Source organism: Erythrolamprus reginae, chromosome 1 (genome assembly GCF_031021105.1).
Source record: "Erythrolamprus reginae isolate rEryReg1 chromosome 1, rEryReg1.hap1, whole genome shotgun sequence".
NCBI classification, from domain to species: Eukaryota; Metazoa; Chordata; class Lepidosauria; order Squamata; family Dipsadidae; genus Erythrolamprus; species Erythrolamprus reginae.
Genome location: NC_091950.1, coordinates 287687992 through 287696608, shown reverse-complemented (window position 1 = coordinate 287696608; position 8617 = coordinate 287687992). Strand labels below are relative to the sequence as shown.

General features: G+C 40.4%; 1 long non-coding RNA gene across 1 annotated transcript; it reads left to right on the top strand.

Annotated features, from left to right (window-relative positions):
* The first annotated feature begins 636 nt into the window (after nt 1-636).
* LOC139160849 (uncharacterized) lies at nt 637-3204 on the top strand. The gene is made up of 2 exons (XR_011558024.1): nt 637-791; nt 2023-3204. It is a non-coding gene; the product is annotated as an uncharacterized lncRNA (long non-coding RNA).
* Nucleotides 3205-8617: the final 5413 nt, after the last annotated feature.

The window sequence follows — 8617 nt, the reverse complement described above, 5'->3', positions numbered from 1 at the left end:
CTCAGGCTGGGTAGCTAGGCAAATGGTTGCTGATCAGCTGTTGAGAAAAGAGGGGGGAAGAAATGGGCCTCTCCTGCTAGTGCTGGTCTCCCTGCCGCTTTCCGAGGAAGAGGAGGAGGATGGGAGGGGCGGTCGTCAGCTGGAGCTGGGCACACAGCTTCATTTCTGCTGGTGGAACAGTGTTCCACCCCATCCTGCCTGTTGCCCACCCCTGCATACCACCCTTGGGAACCTCAATAAGGAGGTGAGGAAGAAAGCAATGTCCACCTACCACCAAAGGATCAAACAGGTCCTGAAGAATCAACTCAATAGAAAGAATAATATCCATCAACACGTTTAACCTTTCAGTCATCTGATACCCTTTCAACGGAAGACATGCCAGATAACAAGTGATCAAAACATACATACATACACACATACATGCAATTAAAATAATGGGAAGAAAGGAGTAAGATCAGCATACATATCTTGTTCTCACGGCAGTCTTGTTATTTTTATAAGATGGAAAACAATTGTGTGTTTTCACAAACAATTGCAGTGAAGCTTTTAAGATCATGTTGGGGTTTGCTGTTGTTTGTGGTTAGCAATTTGCAGCAAATAATGTGGACAGCCTTTTTTCCCCCCAATTACTTTCAGAAATCACGTTGTGGTTTTTTGTGCCAGGAAAGCATGATTAACTACCTTAAGAGAAGACAAAAGTAACTCTTAAAAATAAACCTGGAGGATTGTTCTTCAGACCAATAAAGATTTTGATGCCAAATACAGCGAGGCTATAAGCCAACTAAAGCCAGGTAATGCCTTTTCTCATTAAGTGACTTTTGGTTTGGAGGGCTTATTGCATTGCTTCAGTTATTGGTGAGAATATCTGTTTTTATTTCCCACAAGCCTTGCCTTACTAAATGAAAATATTATCCTTTCATGTATATCTCCTGGAGAGCTAAAGAATGTTAATGATTGGAAAGCCAGTGTCCCTTGGAGACTGGTTCTTCTAGCAATGGTTAAGGCACTGGACAGGCATGGTTAGGACAAAAAACCTACACACACACCTACACAAAGAGAGAGAGAGAGAGAGAATGAGAACCTCTATCTGCCCTGAAGGCTGTTACAGAAACAGAATTAATTTAGAGTGTTCCATGTTTGCTTAGAAGATAAGCAAACTCCATGGTTTATAACATGTTAGCAAAACATTGCGAAGAGACATTGTGGAGTTTTGAAAGAGAAGAAGAGGAAAAAATAGAAGGAAGGGAATTTTTTCAAAACTTGTAGAAACTTCATCGCAGACACCTTTTCTATTTATTTGGAAGGGGTTTGTGTTATTGATTCTTTCTCCAATAATTATTGTTCTTCAATAAGTAGAGTGGGTCCGACTAGGAAATGTCTCTGTAGTGAGACAACCAAATTCCTTTTCCACCAGAGCTGAAAATTGTGGGTACTCATCAGAGGGCAACAATATTGCAATGACTGACAGTTAAACATCACATTCTTTCTTTTTTAATTTGGCTTCTTAAAAAGGACTTCAGATAAGGAAATACGAACAAAACCACCATATAAACTTAGCTAGGGGGGGGGGGAGGATTTTTATAAGGTATGGGCAAATGTCAAACCATTTGGACTTTTCTTTCTTTAAAAAAAAGCAGTTTAAGATTATTATTATTATTATTATTATTATTATTATTATTATTATTATTTATTATTATTATTTATTCGACTTCTATGCCGCCCAATCCCGAAGGACTCCAGGTGGCTTACAACAATAATAAAAATACAATATAAATAGATACAAAGCGATAAAAAGAAGTCAAACATTATCTAAAACTAGATCCACCAAACAAGACCTCTGATGAAATATTTACTTAGTTTGAAGGATATTATACCTGAGAAATTCTTTGAGAGAAAAATATGGATCTGAACTCACATTCTTTCCACCAAAAAAAAATCCTAAATGGACTTAAACTATAATTTTATAAATTATCTTATAAATCAGAATAAATAAATGAACTAATCATTTTTCTTCCATTCTAGCATTATCATTTAGAGTAGAAGTATTGCCAATCAACTTCAAATCACATAGTGATTTACCCGGTGATCCATCCTTATCTCGTGATATTCAGGGTCATCTCAACCATTACAACAAAGCAAGAAGCTTTCTTCATCATCAGATTTTGGCTTCCAAGGCAGAATTTGTTTATTATTTAACTTACTGTAGCACAATTGCTAAGAATAGAAAGAAGGCATGCCAGATTTTTCTGACTCATATTTCACAGTATTCAGATGTGGGGACTTTGATGCTTATCACTACATCGTTGTCATGTCAGCTCTGATGTTATAGATTTCAAGCAATTCAATTATGGAGCATCATACTGAGTAAGTTACACTGCTTGTCAAGATGTAGTAAAGTTGCATGGCACCTGCCCCCAGGATGAAGGGAGATAGTGAATTAAGTAAGCATGAGAGAGCCATATGTTCCTGTAGTTATTGACTATGACACGATAAAAGCTCTTGTCAAGACATACAGAAGCTGAAAACAATTACAGCAGGGTGCTCCATGGTAGAAGGTTGGGTAGAAATGATATGAAACAGCTAAATCAAAATCCCAGACACTGGTTGCATGTCAGCACCTAGCCAAATTAAAAGGCAAAGCAGCCAATTGCAAAGCAGTGAATAGGTATGATCACCAAAAACCATTTAAGTTGGATTTTAATATAATTAAGGCCTACACAATGGTCAATAAACATGCCAGGGATCCTACTCATCAACTTTTTCAACTGCTCACCAAATCTCTAACTTCAGGCCCTTTCAATCAGCAGTGAATGCCTTAAGAATAGATGCTGTAATTTCAGTGTGAGATTCTTGAGAAAAGTTAGTAAAATTCCACACTTGTTTTGAGAGTGAACTGTGCACCAAGGCAATTATTTGCTAAAGCATCTGCTGTGAAAGAATATGCTTCTCATGCATATGTATGCAATGTATAGAGTCATTTTCACTCATTTCATTAGCTGTATTACACAATACTCCATTAAGTCCCTTCAAGAGCCGAATTAGGGTTTTGGGGCAATAAGAAACTACAATTTAAAGTTGCATCCTTCCAACGGTGTTACCGGCGTTTTAAGGAAGAGATTAAAAAGTGGGGAAAGCACTGGTTAAATTGTCGAAATTTTCTTCAGGTACAATCAACTCCAGGGTAAATAAATGATATTTATATGTTAACATATTCATTTGCTATTTAATTGCAAGGGGACTGTGAGTCTTCCTAACTATCTACATAGCTTTTGCTGCTGTTCAGTGGAGGAACACTTACCTTCACAAAAGACTGCCATCACATCAACTGTCCCTAAATCTCTTATTGAGGAGATACTTGAATGCTTCCCATTACAGCATGATTACACTCATTTGTAGTTAAGCATAATTAAAATAATGGTACTCATGTTACCTTGGGTGTATTACACCCACTTTCAAATTGTCCTATGGAATTAAAAAAAAAAAAACCTTGCACATATGGCTATTGAAGCCATGAAAAGGAAATGAAATATAATTATTTCAGTATAAAAAAAAAGAATATTTAAGAAATTAAGCCAAGTCATCTTTTTACATACAGCAATAGATGGCTTATATCTAGAATAAGTTCCCTCCCCCACCCCTTTTCGTGTTATCACAAAGATCACTTCTAGAGAAATTCGGACCAGTGAGCCAAATCTTTTTTCCCATTTGCAATATCGTTTACGGTCTCTGGATATGACCCCATTCCCTTGCAGCAAAGATGTCTCTTTTGAAGTGCTTTTTGCATATTTAGCAGGCTTTGGAAAGGTATATTAAGAGACTAGGCATTGCTGCACACTGGGTCACCTATTTAATGCTTTGCAGCTGAATAGGTCAGAGGAAATAAGTGTTGGTAGAAAGGTCATAATCTGTAAAAATGCAAGAGAAGTCTCCATATTTGTTCACCTGAGAACAGGGGTTGAGAATTCCTGGTCCATGATCTAATCTGACTCCCCAGTCTGATTCTCTTGATCTTCTGGTCTCAGTCAAGCCCTTCAACAAAAGTGACAGTCTGTCAGTCTCCAATAGAAGCAGAGCCATTTTCACCCCACAGGCCACCTATTTTCCTGCACATTTTTTTAATCCACCTCTTGGTTCCCTAAAGATATTTTTTTAATTTATTACCTGAGGTAGAAATAATTATGGGCAAAAGGTTGAAAGTTCAAACAAAAGAGAAAAGTTACAGAACTGAGTTTGTCAGAAAAGTCCAATTTGACAACCCTACCCATGCCTTTAAATTAAGTTACAGTGAAAGAAAAGCTATTTCAATAACAATCAGAAAAATTATGCTGAAGTTTCAGTGAACTCATAAATGTATTTAATCCAATCTTTATTTATGTCCTCCTGGGCTCTTAGTCTTTCCTGAAAATGGAGCCTAATAAAATATATCAGTTTCTTTCCTTTGGATTCCAAAAATAGGTATTCTTGTTAGATTTCTGAGTGACCTCAGCATCTTTAATACTGTTTATGGCTCAGTAGTAATCCCTTTAGGAAAATCTCTAAAGCCTTACATAAAGCAATAGTCACATCAGTTCTGATTCACTGACAGTGACTTTCGGAGTCTTAACGTGTAGATGAAGGTGCCTGTTATTTAGAACAGCTTGGGTAATGAGGCTCAGAAGGAAGAAAGTGAGTGGCAAGCGGTTTCACACCAAGGGTTGACATGATGCCAATATGACATGAGACCTGGTGGATTAGAATACAAATTAAATTGAGACCACTTCACCCATGAAGAGGATTTCCAACAATTCTCATGGCACCCTGCAGCCTTTTCACATGCTAGTGAGAGGTAGGTAGGTAGGTAGGTAGGTAGATAGATAGATAGATAGATAGATAGATAGATAGATAGATAGATAGATAGATAGATGAGAAGGGAGGGAGGGAGGAGAAACAGATGAGAGAGAGAGAGAGAGAGAAATATAGCTAAGCAAGGAAATGAGAAAAAAGAAGGAAGGGAGGGAGGGAGGGAGGAAGGAAGGAAGGAAGGAAGGAAGGAAGGAGGGAAGGAAGGAAGGAAGGAGAAATGGATGAATAAGTAGGGAGGGAGGGAGAGACAGACAGACAGTCGGACGGACGGACAGATGGACAGACGGACAGATGGACAGACGGACAGACGGACAGACGGACAGACGGACAGACGGACAGACGGACAGACGGACAGACGGACAGACGGACAGACGGACAGACGGACAGACGGACGGACGGACGGACGGACGGACAGACGGACAGACGGACAGACGGACAGATGCCAGGTAGATGACAGATAGATGATAGATGGATGGATGGATGGATGGATGGATGGATGGATGGACGGACGGACGGACAGACAGACACAAAAAGATAGGCAGAGAGAGAGAAGAGAGAGAGAGAGAGAAAGAAAGAAAGAAAGAAAAAGAAAGAAAGAAAGAAAGAAAGAAAGAAAGAAAGAGATAGTTACTTTATCCACAGGAATTGAATTTAAACATGCCTGGGATAAACATATATCCATCCTAAGATAAAATATAAGGGCAGACTAGATGGACCAGGAGGTATTTTCTGCCGTCAATCTTCTGTTTCTTTTTGGTAGCCCATCACTGGATGATAGGCACATTGATCACTGAGCACATTGTTTTATGTTGTGTAAATATTTTCCTGTAATAAAAATCAATTAAAATATATATTAAAAAGGATACAAAGAAATTTTAGAAAAAAATTAAAAATTAAAAAATATAAAAAGGAAGTTTCTCATTAATTCCAGATTGCTTCTCCCTTTCATTAGTTTCCATCCATTGTTTCTTATCCTTCCCTCTGGTGCTTTGGAAAATGAATTGATCCCCTCTTCTCTATGGCACCCTCTCAAATACTTGAATACTTCTACCATGCCCCCTCCCCCTACTCCTTATTTTCTCTTGATTAACCAAACCCAAATTCTTCCTCTTCCTATGTTTTTGTCTCCAGGCCTTTAATCATGCTGTATAAATTCCATTAATATGCAGCTTTTGCAGGGTTTTTTTTTTAAAAAAAAACCACGTTTACTGCTTTAATGGCATTTCTGGAAGATATATATGCAAACAAGACTTGCTAAGAAATAAACTTCCAATTACCCAACTCTGCTTCCAAGTAAACTTTCTTCAGATACAACAAATTGCAAAAATCCATCATCCATGATGGAGATGGAGGAGGAGGAGGAGGAGGAAGTAACTCCAAAACATCTGTAGCATCACTCGAACACCATCAGCTTTGAATAAATCCCCATTAGTCAATTGCAAAAGGCAGCTTTACTTGATACCACTAAGAAATATCATCCTATCCCAGGCCCTTGGAAAGGACTCAATAAATCCAGACTAAACATTTGGATGATTGTGTGACCAGCCCTCCAACAACAATTTATTCTGTGGCTGATGTTTTTCTGCCTTATTTCCTTTTGTCAGATAAATAAATGGTGTTAATGTGATGCAAACTAGCAAAGTAACATGTAAAGCTCTATTAAGAAGCACTGACCGCAGTGCATTGAGAAGACTTTCTCATTATAAACTCATGTTTTAGACATAAAAAGAAAGAAATGAGATTAAGGAATTTTGTCTGCCTCAACAGAAATAGATTTGCTGTTGGAGTGTATTTCAAATGTAGCCTGGGAAAAAAAACCAGCTTTACATTTATGGAACATTTTTTTATATATTAGACCAGTGATTTTCAACCTTTTTTGAGCCGCGGCACATTTTTTACATTTACAAAATCCTGGGGCACACCACCAACCAAAATGACACAAATTAAATAAATAAATACATACATACATACATACATACATACATACATACATACATACATACATAACCCCCTCGTATATACAATCCCATGTAACATCCCCTTATAAATACAGTCAATCATCAATCATCCCTACTCAACTTTATATCTCATTTCTGGGTACTTCTCCTGTCTTTCCCCCTTTTCTCTCTCATGTTTGTCATTTCTCTCTCTTCCTCCCTTTTTCCCTCATTCCTTTTCCCTCTCACTTCTCCTCTTTTTCCATCCCTGTCTCTCCCCCCCCTTATGTGTGTGTGTGTATACACACTGGAACCATTTCCAAAACCAGTTGAGGGCTGGGGTTTTTTCTCTTTTATTCTTTTCAAAAAGAGGTGTGGGCTGGGGGGCATTTCTTATTATTTGGGTGCTTTTTACCATATGCTTCAAGAATCACCCCTCTCTCTCTCTTTTGTTTCTCTCTCCTCTCATTCTCTGCCTCAATCATTTCTCCTTTTTTCTCCCCTTTTTGTTCTCATTTCTCTCTCCTTTCCTCTCCCTATCTGTCTCTCTTACTTTCTCTCTCTCTTGCTATCTCTTTTGCTCTTATTTTCTCTCTCTCTCTCTCTTGTTCTCTCTTATTTTCTTTCTCTCTCTCTTGTTCTTTCTCTCTCTCTCTTTCTCTCTCCCTCCCTCTTTCTCTCTTTTTCTCACTTTCTCTCTTGTTTTCTCTCTCTCTCTTGCTTTCTCTCTCTCTCTTGTTTTCTTTCTCACACTCTTTCTCTCTCTTGTTCTCTCTCTTGCTATCTCTTTCTCTCCCCCCTTTCTCTCTCTCTCTTTCTCACTTTCTCTCTATCTTGCTGTCTGTTGCTGTCACTCACTCTCGTTCTCTCTCCGTTCTTCTCAGCGGAGGCCAGCGAAGGTGATATTCAATGTCGGGAACGCGCGAGCGGTTGCGCGTGCTCCCTACCCCCCTGCTAGCTGCTCGGAATATTCAAAATAAGAAAAGCCTTCACCGGCGAAGGTTTTTCTTATTTTGAATATTCCGAGCGGCTAGCAGGGGGGTAGGGAGCGCGCGCAACCGCCCGCGCGCTCCCGACATTGAATATTACCTTTGCTGGCCTCCGCTGAGAACGGAGAGAGAACGAGAGTTGGGCCATTTTTTGTCTCCTGCGTTCCGGGTGCGGGAGGAGCCACGCCGAAAGGCAGGAGACAGCGGAGGAGGAGAGGGGGCGGGCGGGGGGCAGCGCCGAAAGGCCGAGGGGGCCGGAGGCACCGTGGGGAGGCAGGGGCGGCCGCGGCTCCCTTCCCTTCTGCTGCCGGCGCCTCCCCGCCCCCCCGCGGGCTGGCAGGGAGATGAGGAGCGCGCTTTCGGGGAAGCGACGGTGCTTTGGGGAAGCGACGAGAAGCCATGGGCGCGAGGGGGCCGACTTTCAAAGCAACCTTTGCCGGCCTCCTGTGGGAGGGTGCCAATAGCGGCGGCGGCGTTGGGGGGCAATATCGGGGGGGACCGCCTCGCGGCACACCTGACCATGTCTCGCGGCACACTAGTGTGCCGCGGCACACCGGTTGAAAAACACTGTATTAGACGTCCAAGGAAAGACCCTTAAGATCAACTGAAGACTGAGAAGCCAGAATTTTGTGCATGGTTTCCAGTCTAATACCTCCTCTGCAAACTCATAAAATTCCAGCACATACAAATCACCCCAGTTCATTTCAATGGAACAATTACATAGCATGGCAAAATAAATGAACAAGTGGAAAAAAACCCCTCTTAAATAAAATATATTCATGAGGCCCAATAACTTCTCCTCATCCCTTCCCCCCACCCAAAGTACAGAATGTTTTCAGTTTACTTGGC